General features: G+C 44.6%; 1 protein-coding gene across 1 annotated transcript in view; it reads right to left on the bottom strand.

The window, feature by feature from the left end:
- The window catches only part of LOC135198191 (zinc finger protein 501-like), a 42,501-nt gene extending 25,749 nt beyond the window's left edge, over positions 1–16,752 (bottom strand). The window contains exon 1 of the mRNA XM_064225761.1: positions 16,618–16,752. The gene's annotated coding sequence lies outside the window, so the exon portion shown is untranslated. The remainder of the gene's footprint in view (positions 1–16,617) is intronic.
- Positions 16,753–17,023: the final 271 nt, after the last annotated feature.

Below are 17,023 nucleotides of genomic sequence, written 5' to 3'. Positions count from 1 at the left end.
AGTTGCTTCGCTAAACATGGTACTCAGGATGTTGCTGAGTGCCATGCTCTGTTGAAATGCTTCCGAGGCCGCGCCCTCACTCTCGTGAGCATTCAAATCAAAAGATTTCAAATCTTTGTGCCAACACAATGAAGGAGCTTTTTTGAAAGAACTCCTTAACAATAAAGCCAGGGTGTTCTTCGATATGGGCAAGTCTGGTCTTTTCGGAACACTGCAGATTGTCCGTACGACTTCGACTTTCTTGAGTTTTATGTAGATAAAACTTGAGAGACCTGACAGGGCACAGGACTCTCTCCTGGCTCCTGCCCAATAACTTGTGCCATCCTTGATTCCAAGCTCCTGGCCCAAGAACAAGACGGGTTTCCATTCTTAGGCCACAACGGAAGGCTTAGAGAACGCACCCTTGTGTTCTCTAATGCCAAAACTTCTGACGATGGCTGAAAACCTCACTAACCCTCTTTGTCGTATCTAGGGTGGTTAGAAAAGGGACCTTCCTGATCACGTGCAAGAAGTTAACAGGTAGGAGATGTTTCGAATGCTTTGACATCAAGAACTTCAGACTATGTCTAAGTTCCATATTGAAAGCTTCGATCTGGACATGCACAGTCAGTCAGTCTGTACTAAAGTCAGGTGACCGACCAGTTGACCAGTCAGACGCATCAAGGACAGCAAGGCTGTACCCTGAAGACCATAAGGCACTATTCTTCGCTGAAGGATGAGTGTCTGGACTGCCTGGGCGATTCAAGCTAAGCAAACCTTGTGGTATGAACGCAACCCAACGTCGTTAGTGAATCAACTCCTGAGCCACTCCTGACTCGAGCTTCTGGTGCCAGGAGAAAGGAGCGAGGAGCAAAAAGGCGATTCAGTCCCGAAGGACGAATGCCTGACAGTCCAACCTGGTCTCATGTTAAACGATCATCGGGGGTGTGTAAACGCAACCGACTTCGTCAAACAAGAAACTCAGGGCTACTATGTGTCTCCTGATCTCGCACGAGTGTCTGACTCCGAGAAACAGGTGAGACAAAAAGTAGATGGTGAGCGAGTTTCGAGATTCCACAGAACTCAAAGATCGTGAAGGGCTTTGTTGCTTGACAGAAGCAAATCTCTGAGCCCAAAGGCCATCAACAACATATTTGCGTATTCTTTAATAGTTGTGACTGCCAGCTTATCCCATTCTTCAAACGGAAAGGGAAGACGGCAATCTTATGCTGTCCACATCTCGATAGTCTGAACGTAGTCAGACTCAGAGCGGAGAGAGGTTATAGGTACCTTTCGTGTTAAAGTAGACCGACTCTCTCGGAAAAGGTCCTTGGAAGGACGTGACCTCTGTGAATCTAGGATCTTGAAGGCCAACATGGGGCGATTAGCGTCATTGTCGCTCCCTGTGATGGTATAAATCATCTTATTACATTTCCTAAGCGTTTGAAAAAGGGAAAAAAGACTAAACATCCATCCCTGTTCAATATCATAGCGAAAGAGATGTATGAAAGGACGTCCTAAAGTCTCCATAAACTCTCAACATACTTCTAAAGAAAGATTCCACTCGGAAGTCAGTAGTTGCTGCCGTCGATCGAGACGATTCGTACGGACTTTTTGCAATCCTGTAACGAACCTCTAGAGGATCGTTACATTCTATGTCTGTTGTTATAATAGGCTCTTTCTCGTAAACCCGAACAGGGACCGAGAGAAGATACTTCCTAAGATATGAGAGAGCTGTGGAAGATCAGAGTTGATATGGACCATGGTTCCAAAAACTCGTTTCCAGGACTGGAGGACGACAGAATTGCTTCCACTTCTTTCAGATTATGATCCAGGACATCTGAAACCCTCTCCAGATGTCCGGCACTTCTTTCTATCACCTCAAGTGATACTTAACGCACCGAGAGATGTTCAGAATCATTCCTAGATCTTTAATAAAATTTCAGTTTCCCGGTAGGAAAAAACTGTAGAGGTCTGAATGCAGTCTATTCAGGGAAACAAACTTCTTTAGGAAGGAAATGGTCCCCAGCAAGCTCATCCATTCCCTCACACAGTATGTTTACTTCCCTAAAAAGGCTGCGCTTTGCCTAAGCAGGAGAGCATATAATAGTGAAATGTTGCGGTAGACTCGTAGTCCTATACCGTGCGGTAACGAGCACCGAAAGGAGTAAGCGATATCTCTGAGAACATAGTAAGGCAAACGAATGCAATGTTTATTCATTCATGTAAGAAATCCCCTCAATCTTAGGCTAAAGTCCGTGATTGTAGGGCAGAGATACAGTTAGTCAGTCAATCCCGCGGAGGAGAGAGAGACGTAACTGCCAGCACAGAGATACGGTTAGTCAGTCAATCCCGCAGGAGAGAGAGACGTAACCTACCGCGCATGACAGCGAACGAGCTGGTACTGCCTCGTTTGGACTGGCGGAGAGGACAGTGACAGCAGCAGCTTACGATCGTCGTCTCTTAACTTTATGCCTGGGTTGCCAGCTACCCTATTCTACGAAGAAAATAGGTCCGTAATTTTTAGCATAAAGAGACTCTCAAGCTGGTATATTTAAGCGAAAACAGAAAAACGCTAAATATATAGATGCGTTTGTGTCGTCATAACACTACCATACAACGGTAAAAAGATAAATCGGAAACTCCTGGAAGGCTGCAGGGAGGGAGTAACGATTAAATGTCCTTAAATTAATAGACAATAGACCTCTCGGTTGCCATCCGAAGAGGTAACTACAGCAAGCGTATATGACTTGAGCCAACCAGTAGTAAAATAACGCAAGGCAAAATATGATATTATATTGCAATAAAGTTTTTTTCATACTTACCTGGCAGATATACTATACATAGCTGAATTCGGAATACAGCTACATACATATCTGACAGGCAAGTTTCATAAACAAAACTCAAGAGAATTGAAGCGGACAGCTCAAGCTTCTTATGTTATTGGACATAAGCGTTCATTGACGTAGTCTACAAGTCTATTTATTTCTTGTACGAGTCTGCGAATGATGAATGAGAGCTCTTCGAATCTTGTCAATAAGAGCTTATCCGCTTACGCAATATAAAGTTAATGAGAAGTTTGTCAATGAGAACTAACCCATTTACGGGACAAAGAGATAATTTGTCAATGAGGGGATACCCACTTACTTGACAAAACGATAGTATATTGTCAATGGGGGAAATTCACTGAATTGACAAAACGTAATCCAGGAAGTCGAGCATTTTATTTCCGATTCCCGTCTCAAACGAGGAAGGGCAAGAATCCTGTTAAGAGACGGCTTACGACAGGTAGAACGACGATGTTCAATTCGGCAGCGTAAGTCCCGACTAGGAACTAACAAAATCTATCATCTGAAAAGCCCTTTCAGATGGGCTAAAAAGCTTGCAAAATTATCCTGGGAAGAGGAAGAAACTCTCCAACCAGCTTCCTCTCCCGTATCAAAATTTATTGGCAGTATGGCAAAGGAAGTCCTGTCTTGCGCTTTCCTCCTTTTGATGAGTGCCTTTGCAAGAATCCTACTGAACGTTGCCGAGAGTCCTGACGCGCAGGACGTCGAGCTTTTACATAACCCATAGCTGCCTTACCGCAAAGTCTTGACTGCGGTAGAGCAAAAGAGATCTTTCCTTGAGCTTTCCATAACTCCATCCAATCCTGGACTTTACGAAAAGCAATATTACTGACAAAGACCTCTATAATTCACGAAACCCGTGGTCTTGCTGGGTTTCGAAAACGAAGTTGCCTTTTCACTTTAAGCTTCCTCCGAAGCACTGCTTACTTCATTCTTCGCAGGCGATGTAGAAGGGGATCACCGAAGTTAGGTAAAAAATCTTTAGGCCCAAATCAGCTTGAAGACTTCAACAGAAACGTTCAGCCAGGCGACACACCTGGCGTGCGCGCTCGGCGTCCACTGACTAGCAGCGAGCACGCTCGGCGTCCATTGGCGAGCAGCGAGCACTCTCGGCGCGCCCGCGCGGCGTCCACTGGCGAGCAGCGAGCACTCTCGGCGCGCCGCTCGCGCTCGGTATCCACTGGCGTGCGCTCGGCCTCGGCGTCTACTGGTGCGCGCTTGGCGTGCACCCGCGCGCGCGCCTGGCGTCCATCCGAACGTCCCGTCCAAGCCGAGCGTCAAAAAAAAAAAGCGTGCAGAAAAGCGTCACGCTCCTGACAGCGTCAATGCAAGCGAAACTGCCTTCAGGGAAGAGCATTTAGACATCTCGGAGAGAAAAACCGACTGCACGAAGCAGTCTCAGGTGAAGGGTTGATCGTGTGAGAATACGCGGGGCGAGGGAACGCCTTCTTATTCTCACAGCAACAAAGCTAGGACGTCCGCGCTCAAAAGCGTCCTGCTAATATGACTTGCTTTCCCTTTTCTCGGTGGAAAGGACGTACACGAGTTCAGGCGACGTTCGCCTTCTTACTTCTCACTGCAACGCATGACGAGAGAGAGAGAGAGGACGTGAAACGTCCTCTTCTATAAAGCTTCTATTTAGAGGGCGCGAGTCCTTCCGAAAGCTCCAAACCCTGCGCAGGGAGGACGCTTCGGAGGACGACGAACAATCCTTCAGGATTCGTGCCACCGCACTTTGGCAGCCTGGGAGTAACTTCAAGGTTCTGCCGAAGGCACGTCAGATCGGTGGGGAGTTTGCTTCCTCGGTAACCCTCCTTCGGCTTTTCGACATGCTCTCAGTCGCCCTGTTCCTGGGAGTCAAAGTCAGAGGTCCCTGGCCTAGAGGGCGAAATAAGGCCGATCTGACAGCAACCCGCCACCACTACAAAGGGGGCACTGTCACTGCACTTAGCCACACTTCACTGTTTTGCTCTCTCCAAAGCCAGCACTTTCGATATTCTAAGTTAACGAATCGATAGTATCAAGAAGAAAGGTCAATACCCTCTACAGAAACTGTTTTAGGGTCCCCGAAGGCCAACATTACAGGGTTTAGGAGGGTAACAACATACAGAAGTAGCACTTTTCACCACAATGATAGGAGAGTCGAGCACCTTATATTCCCAAGAGACAGATGGAATCTATAACGTAAAGGGCATCAATTACCTCACGAGTACATATTTTATAGCCCGTAGGCCATAACTACAAAAGGGTTAGGCAAAAATAGTCCTACACAGGTAGGTTAGCCCTACCCTGACTTTGTTTACTGGATTAATTGCGTAACATATGAATCATACGTATTCCTTATGGGGAATTAGACAAAGTTCCCCTCACACTCCTTACATGACAAATCTCAACAAAGCAAGACAAGACACATAGCCCTCGTGGGCATATCGAGTGCGGAAACGAACCGAAGATTTCGGTATCCACCCACCCTATCTTAGCAGACAACCACCCTCTGAAACTAGCCTAACTAGAATTCAGATATACAAAAATGAAATCATAGTTCAAAACAATTTAAGATAGCGTAATGCCTACCACCACAAATCCAAGTCAATAAATCAAAAGACAATTAGGATATTTTAGCGGCCATGAAGTTTTCCCAAAATCCTCAAGACGGAGGTACTGAAAACAGGTGTTTTCCAGCACCGGCGACCAGAAAACTTATGAATAGAAAATGGGACTGGTTCCTGATTATCCCGCCTCCCCAGCGGCGGGAATCGGGTGGTACTAACCACCTGGCCACCGACCGACTGTGTGTGCCGGAAGTTTTTTTGAATTTCTGTCGGACTTTCAGAAAATTACATGCTATATCAATAATATTCTGACATGGTAAGTTTTCATGACTAAATTGTTTAATTCCCGGGGTTTATGGTTTGAACTGAAATTCATTCTTAACCTTGGTAAAGCGGCGGTTTTTATCCTTCTGCCATCACAACTGAAACTCCACCGTTGCGTTATTTGATTGTTATTATACACATTTTGGTCTCAGTTTCAGCTGCCACATTGCACTTTAAACCCGTTGCTGTTCCTGTTTATAAGCGCGCAGCTAGACCATAAACAAAACCCAATTACAAACACAAACGCAGACGACGACAGACGACGAAACTGTCAAAGTTTTATTCCCTAAAAACTGTTTTACTTTACTTGTTATTTAGCATTTTAAATATACTTTGTTATTAAAAATTTTGATTTAATTTCATGTAATATTTACCCTTTTTTTTGGCAACCAAATTTACCCCGAAAAAATGATATTGTTTTAGATACGATAAAGTTTGTTTTTTTCATACTTACCTGGCAGAGTATATATATAGCTGTTATTTTCTGAAGTTCCGACAGAAATTCAAAAAACTTCCGGCACACAACAGTGGTTCGGCCAGGTTTTAGGTTAGTACCCATTCCCGCCCGCTTGGGAGGCTGGGTATCAGGAACCGTCCCATTTTCTATTCATAACTTTTTATTTCCCACCTGCCCCCTTGAGGGGAGGTTGGGTGGGTAACTTTAACTTAAAATTACATTAACTGGCCAGGTTAAGTAATGGAACCCAAAAAAACCCCCCCTTTTATTGTTTATCATAACAATATCATTTTGTTCATGAAACTTTAACCTGTCAGAATATATATATAGCCTGAATCCCCCGGTTGGTAGGTGGTGGGAAGGGACAGAATAGAAGGATTTTTTGGGAAACCAAATGCATGGCAGATGATTTACCATCTTGGTTCCACCTGTTTAGCGTTGCTGGCTTCGTGGTTATTGCCACGTAAGTCTGCTTGGCTACGAGAGTTTGCCCAGCCGAGGTAGAGACCATAGATAGCTGTTGCAACTCCAGATGAGCTGTCAACCAGGAGGGGCGAGAACCACGACGTGACTAGACCATATTGACCATGAGCTTCCATGGGAGGGCCTAAGAATTAAAAAGTAAAATAAATATATATAACAAGAAAAATATATTCACCACCTGAACCAACCCTAGCCAAAGTTAAGGTGGGTGTTAACTAAGGCTTAAAGTTAAGAAGTGCACCGTTGTACGGCGACGCAAACTACTAAATTAACGAGCTCTTTCCTAACCATTTTCTACAGGATAGGATGAGTGGGTTACTACTTGCCCCCAAGATTGTGTCTGCAGACTAACCGTTATGGTCCCTAGCGAGGCAAGCAGATCTCATATGTTCAGCTTCACATCTTCGCAGGGAGTGTGAACTTTGGAACACACAGTTGCATGTTCGCTAAAACATGGTACTCAGGATTTTGTTCTGAGTGCCATGGCCTTCCCTGTTGAAAATGCTTCCGAGGCCGCGCCCTCACCCTCGTGAGCATTCAAATCAAAAGATTTCAAATCTTTTGTGCAACCAACCCAATGGGAAAGGGCTTTTTTTGAAAGGAACCTCCTTAAACAACTAAAGCCATGGGTGTTCTTCGATATTGGGCAGTCTGGTCTTTTCGGAACAAACCCTGCAGATTGTCCGTATCGACTTCGACTTTCCTTGAGTTTTTTCATGTAGATAAAAACTTGAGAGACCTGACAGGGCATACAGGTACTCCTCTCTGGGCTCCTTGCCCAACTAACTTGTGCCATCCTTGATTCCAACGCTCCTGGCCCAAGAACAACGACGGTTTTTCCATTCTTAGGCCACAAAGCGGAAGGCTTAGAAGAAACGCACCCCTTGTGTTCTCGTAATGCCAAACTTCTGACGATGGCTGAAAACCCTCACTAACCCTGCCCTTTGGTCCGTATCTAGGGTGGTTTAGAAAAGGGCTCCTTCCTGATCACGTGCAAGAAGTTAACAGGTAGGAGATGTTCGAATGCCTTTGACATCAAGAAACTTCAGACTATGTCCTAACGGTCCATAATTTGGAAAAGCTTCCGATATGGACATGCGCCACCGTCAGTCCAGTCTGTTAACTAAGTCCAGTTGACCGACCAGTTGGACCAGGGTCAGAAACGCAATCAAGGGACAGCAAGAAGGCTGTACCCTGCAAGACCATAAAGGCACTATTATTCGCTGAATGGATGAGTTGTCTGGACTTGCCTGGGGCCGATTCAAGCTAAGCAACCTTGTGGTATTGAAACGCAACCACCCAACGTCGTTAGTGAATCAACTCCTGAGCCACTCCTGACTCGGATCTTCTGGTGGGCCAAGGAGAAAGGAGCGAGGAGGGCACAAAAAGGCGATTCAGTCCCGAAGGACGAAGCCTGACCAGTTTCCAACCTTGGTCTCATGTTAAAAACAAACCGATCATTCGGGGTGTGTAAACGCAACCGACTGTTCGTCAACAAGAAACTCAGGCGACCTATGGGTCTCCCTGATCTCGCATGAGTGGTCTGACTCCGAGAAAACCAGGTGAGACACAAAAAGTAGATGGTTGGAAGCGAGTTTCGAGATTCCCAACAGAACTCACCAAGATCGTGAAGGGCTTTGTTGGTTTGGTACAGAATGCAAATCTCTGAGCCCAAAGGCCGTTCAACAACATATTTGCGTATTTCTTTAATAGTTGTTGGACTGGCCCACGCTTAATCCCGATTCTTCAAATGGACAAGGGAAAGACGGCACAATCTTATGCTTGGTTCAACATCTCGATACGTCCTGAACGTAGTCAGACTCAGAAGCGGAGATGGTTTTATAGGTACCGTTTCCGTGTTAAAGTAAGACCACCTCTCCTCTGGAAAAGGTCCGTTGGAAGGACGTGACCTCTGTGAATCTAGATCTTGAAGGCCAACCATGGGCGATTTAGCCGTCATTGTCGCTTCCGCCCTGTGGGATGGTAATAAATCATCTTTATTAACATTTCCTAAGGCGTTGGTTGAAAAAAGGGGAAAAAAGACTAAACAGCCCATCCCTGTTCAATATCATAGCGAAGAGATGTATGGAAAAGGAACGTCCCTAAAGTCTCCATAAACTCTCACAGACTTCTAAAGAAAGATTCCACTCGGAAGTCAGTAGTTGCTGCCGTCGATCGAGACGATTCGTACGGAAACTTTTTGCATCCTGTAACGAACGCCTCTAGAGGATCGTTACAATTCTAACGTCTGTTGTTATAATAGGCTCTTTCTCGTTAAACCCGACGAACAGGGAACCGAGAGAAGATACTTTCCTAAGAAATATGAGAGAGCTGTTTGGAAGATCAGAAGTTTTGATATGGAGCCACTGGGTTTCCAAAAACTCGTTTTCCCAGGAACTGGAGGGACGACAGAATTGCTTCCACTATATTCCACTTCTTTCAGATTATGATCCAGGACATCTGAAACCCTCCTCCAAGATGTCCGGCACCCTTCTTTTCTATCACGCCTTCAAGTGAATACTTACAACGCAACCGAGAGAATATTTCAAATCAATTTCCTTAGAATCTTTAATAAAATTTCAGTTTCCCACCGGTAGGCAAAAAACTGTAAGAGGTCTGAATTGCAAGTCTATTCATGGTAAACAAACTTCGTTTAGGAAGGAAATGGTCCCCAGCAAGCCTCATCCATTCCCTCACCACGTAATTGTTTACCTATTCCCTAAAAAGGCTGCGCTTTGCCTAAGCCATCGAGAGGCATATAATAGTGAAATGTTTTGCGGTAGACTCGTAGTCCCTATACCGTGCGGTAAACGTCAGCCCCCGAAAGGAGTAAGCGATATCTCCTGAGAACATAGTAAGGCCAAACGAATGCAATGTTTTTATTCATTCCATTTAGTAAAATCCCCTCAATCTTAGGTCTAAAGTCCGTTGATTTGTAGGGCAGAAGAATACAGTTTATGTTCAGTCCTAATCCCCGCAGTGGAGAGGAGAGAGGACGTAACTCCCGCCAACACAGGATACGGATTTAGTCAGTCAATCCCAGCAGGAGGAGGAGAGGACGTAACCTACAAAGTGCGCATGAACATGCGAACGAGCTGGTACTAATACTTGCCTCGTTTGGGACTGGGCGGTAGAGGACAGTGACAGCAGCAGCTTACCGATCGTCGTCCTCTTAACCTTTAATGCCTGGGTTGCCAGCTACCCTATTTCTAACGAAGAAATAGGTCCGTAATTTTTTTAGCATAAAGAGACTCTCAAGCTGGTATATTTTAAAGCGTAAACAAAAACGAAAACCTAGAAATATATTAGATGGCGTTTGTGTCCGTCATAAACCTACTTGACCATACAACGGTAAAAATATTAAATCGGAAAAAACATCCTGGAACGGCTTGCAGGGCATTAACGATTAAAATGTCCCCTTTAATTAATAGACAATAGACCCTCTCTGGTTTTGCCATCCCGAAGTAGGGTAAAACTAAAGCAGCAAGCCGTATGATGACCTTTGAGCCCAACCAGTTAGTAAAAAATTAACCGCAAGGCAAATATGAATATTAATATTGCAATAAAAGTTTTTTTCATACTTACCGTGGCAGAATATATATAACCTATATCAGAAATTTCGGAAATACAGCTACATTAACATATCTGACCAGGCAAGTTTTTCCCATAAACAAACGCAAGAGAAATTGAAGCTGGAACAGCTCAAGCTTTCTTATGGTTTTATTGGACAATAAGCGTTTTACATTGACCGTAGTCTAACGAGTACTAATTTCTTTGTACGAGTCCCCCACCCTGCGAATGATTGAATGAGGAGCTCCTTTCTTCCGAATCTTGGTCAATAAGGAGCTTTATCCGCTTACAGCAATTAGAAAGGTTAATGAGAAAGGTTTTTGTCAAATGAGAAACTAACCCATTTACGGGACCAAAGAGATAATTTTGTCCATGAGGGGATCACCCCACTTTACTTGACAAAACGGTAGTAGTTATTTGGTCCAAATGGGGGAATTCACTGGAGAATTGACAAAAACGTACTCCAGGAAGTCGAGCATTTTTTATTTTTCCGGATTGCCCGTCTCAAACGAGGAAGGGGGCAAGAAATCCTGTTTTTGTTAAGAAGACAGGCTTTAACGACCAGGTTAGAAAACGACGAATCTTTCAATTCGGCAGCGTTAAGTTCCCCGCACTTAATGGAAGCTAAGCGAAAATCTATCATCCTTGAAAAGCCCCTTTCAGATGGGGCCTAAAAAAAGCTTTGCAAAATTAATGCCTGGGAAGAGGAAAGAAAACCTCCCTCCACCCCAAGCTTCCTCACCCCCGTATCAAAATTTTATTGGCAGTATGGCACAAAGGTAAGTCCTGTCTTTGGCGCTTTCCTCCCTTTTGATTTGATTGGTGCCCTTTGGCAAGAATCCTACTGAAACGTTTGCCCGAGAAGTACCCCTGACGCGCAGGACGTCGAGCTTTTTTACAGAACCCATAAGCAGTGCCTTACCGCAAAGTTCCGTTGAACTTGCGGTAGAGCAAAAGAGATCTTTCCTTGAGCTTTCCATAACTCCCATATCCCGAATCCTGGACTTTTAACGAAAAGCAATATTAACTGACAAAGACCTCTATAATTCACGCAAACCCGTTGGTCTTGCTGGGTTTGCGAAAACGAAGTTGCCTTTTCACTTTAAGCTTCCTTCCGAGCACCTTGCTTAACTTCACATTCTTCGCTAGGCCGATGTAGAAGGGCAAATCACCGAAGGTTAGGGTTAAAAAAATCTTTAGGCCCGCCGCCCAAATCAGCTTGAACGACCTTCAACAGAAACGTTCAAGCCAGGCGACACACCCTGGCGTGGGCCGCTGCAATCCGTCGTCCCCACTGACTAGCAAGCGAGCACGCTTCGGCTTCCATTGGCGAGGGCATCGAGGCACCTCCCGGCGGCGCCCGCCCAACCCTCTTCGTCGGGTCCACTGGCGAGGGCAGCGAGCACTTCTCGGTCGCGCCGCTTCGCGCTCGGTATCCACCCTGGCGTGGGCGCTCGGCCCTCGTCGTCCATTAACTTGGGTTGGCCGCGTCTTGGCGTTGCCCCACCCGCAGCGCCTTGGCGCCTCCCACCATCCCGAACGTCCCCGTTCCAAGCCGAGCGTCAAAAAAAAAGCGTGCAGAAAAGACGTCCACGCTCCCGTGACAGGCGTCCAATGCAAACAAAAGAAAGAAAGCCGAAACTGCCCTGGCCTTTCAGGGAAGAGCCCAATTAGACATCTCGGTAGAGAAAACCCGACTGCAGACGAATGGCAGTCCTCAGGTGGCAGGTTGGTTTTTGAAATTCGTGTTGAAGAACTACGCGGGGCGAGGGAAACGCCATTTCTTATTTCCGCACAGGCAAACAAAAGCTAGGACGTCCCGCAGCTCAAACGCGTTCCCTGCTTAAAATGACTTGCTTCACCCCTTTTTCCTCGGTGGAAAAGACCCGGTACACGAGTTCAGGGCCGACGTTCCGCCTTACCTTACTTTCCTCACTGCAACGCATGACGAGAGAAGTGAGAGAAGAGGACGTTGAAAACGTACCCTCTTCTATAAGTCTTTCTATTTAGAGGGCGGGTCGGCGAGTTCCCCCCTTTCCGCAAAGCTTCCCAAACCCCTTGCGCCAGGGACGGAACGCTTCGGAGGAACCGAGAAGCTAATCCTTCAGGATTTCGTGGCACGCAACTTTGGCAGCCTGGGAGTAACTTTCAGTCTGCCGAAGGCACGTCAGATCGGTGGGAGTTTCCTCGTAAAACCCCTCCTATTTCCGGCTTTTTTCGACATGCTCCTCTTCCCTGTTCCTTGGGAGTCAGCAGAGTGAGGGGTTTTTCCCCCCCCCCACCCTTCCCGGCCCTAGAGTCGAAATGAATGCCGATCTGAACCCGCACGCCCTCCCCCACGAACCAATAGGGGGGCAACTGTCACCTGGCACCCTTAGCCCACGTTCACTTTTGCCTCTCCAAAGCCAGCCACTTTTCGATTCTCAGTTACGAAGTCGATAGAGTATTCAGAGAAAGGGTCCAATACCCCCTCTTACAGAAACTGTTTTAGGGCCCGAAAAGGTCAACAAAATTACAGGGTTAGGAGGGTAACAACTACAGAAGTAGTCCAACTTTTCGAACCACAATGAGAGGAGAGGCGAGCACCCTTAGAGTTCCCAAGATACAAGATGGAATCTATAACGTAAAGGGCAATTACCTTCACGAGACAGTATTTTATAGCCCCGGTAGGCCCATACTACGAGGGTTAGGCCAAAAATAAGTCTATCAGGTAAGGATTACGCCTACCCTGAGACTTTGTTTACCTGATTCAATTGGCGTACCTAATGAATCATAAGTTCTTTCCTATGGAATTAGAACAAAGTCCTCACATACACTCCTTACATGACAAATCTCAACAAAGAAGCAAGACAACATAGCCCTCCGTGCATATCGAGGTGCGGAACTACCGAAGGCCTTTCGTTAAGCCACCAAACCCTAATCTTAGCCAGACAACCACCCCTCTGAAACTAGCCTAACGAGATTCAGGATTATAACGGGAAAAATGAATCATATTTCAAAACAATTTAAGATAGCATATTCGTATCCTAGCCAACAAATCCAAGTCGAATAAATCCAGAGAAAGACAATTAGGATATTTAGCGGCCGATGAAGTTTCCAAAATCCTAAGACGGAGGTACTGAAAACAGGTGTTTTACCAGCACCCGTGGCGACAGAAAAATTATGAATAGAAAATGGGAAACCTGGGTTCCTGATACCCACCCCGCCCTCCCAGCCGGCTTGGGACAATGGGTACTAAACCACCCATGGCCGACCACTGTGTTGTTGGGCCGGAACGTTTTTTTGAAATTTCTGTTCGGACCTTCAGAAAATACAAGCTATATATATATATCTTGACCAGGTTAAAAAGGGTTTCATGAACAAAATTAAACGAGATTTTCTTAAAGTTTAGATAAAATCAAAGTGTTTTCTAACGTTTGTTTTTCGTAACATCTTGGCCTGCCCGAAAAAACCATAGAAAGGAACGAAGAACGGAAAAAGTGCATAGAGTGGAAACAGACTACGTTTTTTTTTTTTTTTTGCTTTTTTTGTTTTTGCTAGCAACTTTTTCATTGAAATTTCAGTCCCGTTTATTAGTATTTTTGGAATTTCCTTTAATAATCGTATTGCCCAGAAATAAATGGTAACCTTTAATGTTTTTTTGCAATGCTAAGAATGGGCAAAATCATCGTTGGGCCCACATTAGTGGAGGCCTTCACACCAATACGCCGTTCCATTATTAATAAACTGGTTTCCAATGAACTTCCCTAGTTGTCAGAGTAATGCAATAATGATTAAAATTTGCTTTAATAATTTGATGTATATATAACCTTCCATACATAGCCTAATTTCAACCAATTTCCCAACGTTTTTTTGTTTTGTGGTAGTCTTTTAATACCCCAGTTTTTTGGAGGGTTCCAACACATACCGAATGGCAAGCAGAGAAGAGAGAGAGGAGAGAGGAGAGAGGAGAAGAGAAAAGGGAAGGCCGGATGGAACGAAGAAGGAAAAGGGATGGCGGTGGAGGGGGTGGTGGGGGGGGGGGGGGGGGGGGGGGGGGGGGGGGGGGGGGGGAAGGGGGGGGGGGGGGGGGGGGGGGGGGGGGGGGGGGGGGGGGGGGGGGGGGGGGGGGGGAGGGTGGGGGGGGGGGGAGGGGGGGGGAGGGGTAGGTGGGAGCTTTTATACGCTGGTTCGTTCAAATCCATTTCTGCATAATGGAGTTTTTGTCTTTTTTTTTCTTTGGTACAAGGACCAAGTGTCGTTATTTCCTTTACGATTAGTTGATTCAAGATACCCTTATACAAAATTTACGGCATCCTGGGTTGTGAATGCCCCACTATAAGCAAAATCCTCCGTTCTGTTTACGAGTGGGTTTCTTCGTTTACAGAATAGGTATTGGCCCAGAAAAACGTGCTTTGCACTGGTCTCTGAAACCCCCATAGTAAAAAAAGACATGCTGCTTAGTTGTCAATCACAAGTTTTTATAACCAAGTATTTTTTTAACAAGCTAGCTATTGAATAAATTTGTATTTTTTTCTCAGTCCAAAACAATAAATTGCCCCTCAAATTGCTAACTTTCCGCTTTTAACAACGACTTTCTGGTCCACAAGTTCAAATTCGGCCCTCCCCATAATTTCTTATGGTGCCGAAAACAGAACAGAGGCCCATTGGACCGAAAACGATTTACATCACACTACGGCGATAAATCCAGCAAGTTAAACAAAAACATTCATTCATATCCATCAAAAGAAGTAAATAATAAAGATAATATTATGCCCACATTACGATTTATAACACTTACCATGTAAGAGGCTTTGATAACATCTGCCAATGAATAACTGGTAAACTGGTTCTGCAATGACAGTTTGATTAAATAGCATAATTATTTTACAATAGGTAACGAAAGTTCAAGATTGGTTCGTGAACGTCATAATACAGAAACTTTAAAAGAAACGTTCTAATTCACAGAAAATTAATTTACGTTAAATTTGAGTTCAAGGTCCGAGTGTTAACTTTTTCGAATACGAATTATTTTTCAAATTAATCAGCATAAATATGGTAAAAATATTGATGTTGTTTATTTTTACTTACTTTTTAAAATTAGCTTAAGAGCACGCTTCTCGTCCATCTTCTAACCAAAACAGCTGTTTTTTAACTCCTGGCTTGTTTTTGTTTGGTGAGATCGTGTTTCGATTGATTTGTGATAAAAAAGTGCTTCCAGCGTACCTTGTGGGTACAAGTTTGGTTGGTGGCGGAATTTTATCACAGGAAATGGAAAGTTTGTTGACACAAGCGACCTTTCCGTAAACATACGAGAATTGGGCGTCAACGTCTTTCGAAACCATTTTACTGTTTGTAAGTAAAAAGTTCTACAAGCTTTTTTGGTTTTGGAGAATTTCCTTTCCACTGGCCGTGGGCAACCATTTTTCAGTACTCCTCTGTTTTAAATCTTAAAATTTGGCCTTAATTTTATAACTTTTGGAGGCAATACTTGAATTCGAAAGGAGAGTGAGAGGGGTTCTTTTAGCTCCGTTTTTCCGTTTTTTTCCACGCCAACAAGAAGTTCGCGCACTGATTGCCCATCTCCTCCGGTGTTCAGGACCGCCATTTATAATGTAAACTTTTTCGGAGGGTGGCTAGCGGTTGAAGTTGGTAGGTGGCCCTGCTTTGGTCCTGCTGTTGATATTTTTACCCTAGGTAGGTAACGCCCAGCCTATGGGTATCAAAAAGTGGCCTGATGAGGTAGCAAGTTTTGGGCCAGGTTCCTAAACGTTCACTACGCAAACACAGTTTCAGGGATACTGGGTACCTAGGTAAACCTAGTAGGTAGGTAGTACTACAACTGATTAGCTGCACAAGCCTAGTTAACCTACTAAGTACCCTAGTACCTAAACGTGGCTAAGCCACCTACCTTTTGGTGGCGAAGTGCAGAGCTTTTAGCTCAGGTTAGCCATTCCCTTTGCTTTTTTCCAATCTCTGTTTCTGTAGGCAAGTAGGTAAACTGTTCATTTTTTCTTTTACTTAGCAATTAGCCTAACCTGTACTTCCGTTTGCAGATCTGTCTAAAGAAGTTGAAGACAATTACTTATAGTAGCTAGGCTAGGTAGGAAAGAAAACTGAAACACACATACTAGCTAGCTAGCTAGTACCTAGCCTAGTAAGGGAGCAGTGAATTTGGACCCCTAAACTGTAGGATTACCCCCTTACTTGTGTAGGAAGGGACATTACCCCCTAAAGTGAATGTTGCTAAAGAAAAGCCCATTAACCCCAAGACTAGAACTCAGCCTAGCGTTTCACCCCGGTGAACTGGCCCGGTAATCCATAAACTAGCCTACCCCAAATTTGCTTCATGCACCAAGTTTTGAGAAATCAAGGTTAGCCTATTACTAGGTAAGTATGATTAAAATTTAAATAGTATACTTACAAGTCACAAAATTCTAAATCATACAGTGGCTTAAACTTAATTTTAAAACTACAAAGTGTACATCATAGCTAGTTGGTAATAATAAATTTTCAATATTGACTTCATACTGTAGCTATCTACTGGAAGCCATAAGTGGTTTTACATACTGAACGTTCCCCCATTAATGGTACAAATAAACAACCTCGTTAAGAGAAGACGATAGCACCCAGCAAGAGGCGTTTTCAATTTTTGGGCATTAATTTACTTTGGTAACTAGTGTACATTTTTACACGACACTCTGGGGCTAATATTAAGCAAAAAATACCCTTGCCAAATATTGTACTTTTGATAAACTGTCTTATTTCATTTTCTTCCAAGCACAGATTCATAGTGTGAGGTCTCAATGAAACAGAACTGGCTCTGATGA

This window comes from Macrobrachium nipponense, chromosome 21 (assembly GCF_015104395.2).
Source record: "Macrobrachium nipponense isolate FS-2020 chromosome 21, ASM1510439v2, whole genome shotgun sequence".
NCBI lineage: Eukaryota > Metazoa > Arthropoda > Malacostraca > Decapoda > Palaemonidae > Macrobrachium > Macrobrachium nipponense.
Note: the sequence above shows the minus strand (reverse complement) of the source record. Positions and strands in the feature narration are given on the sequence as shown.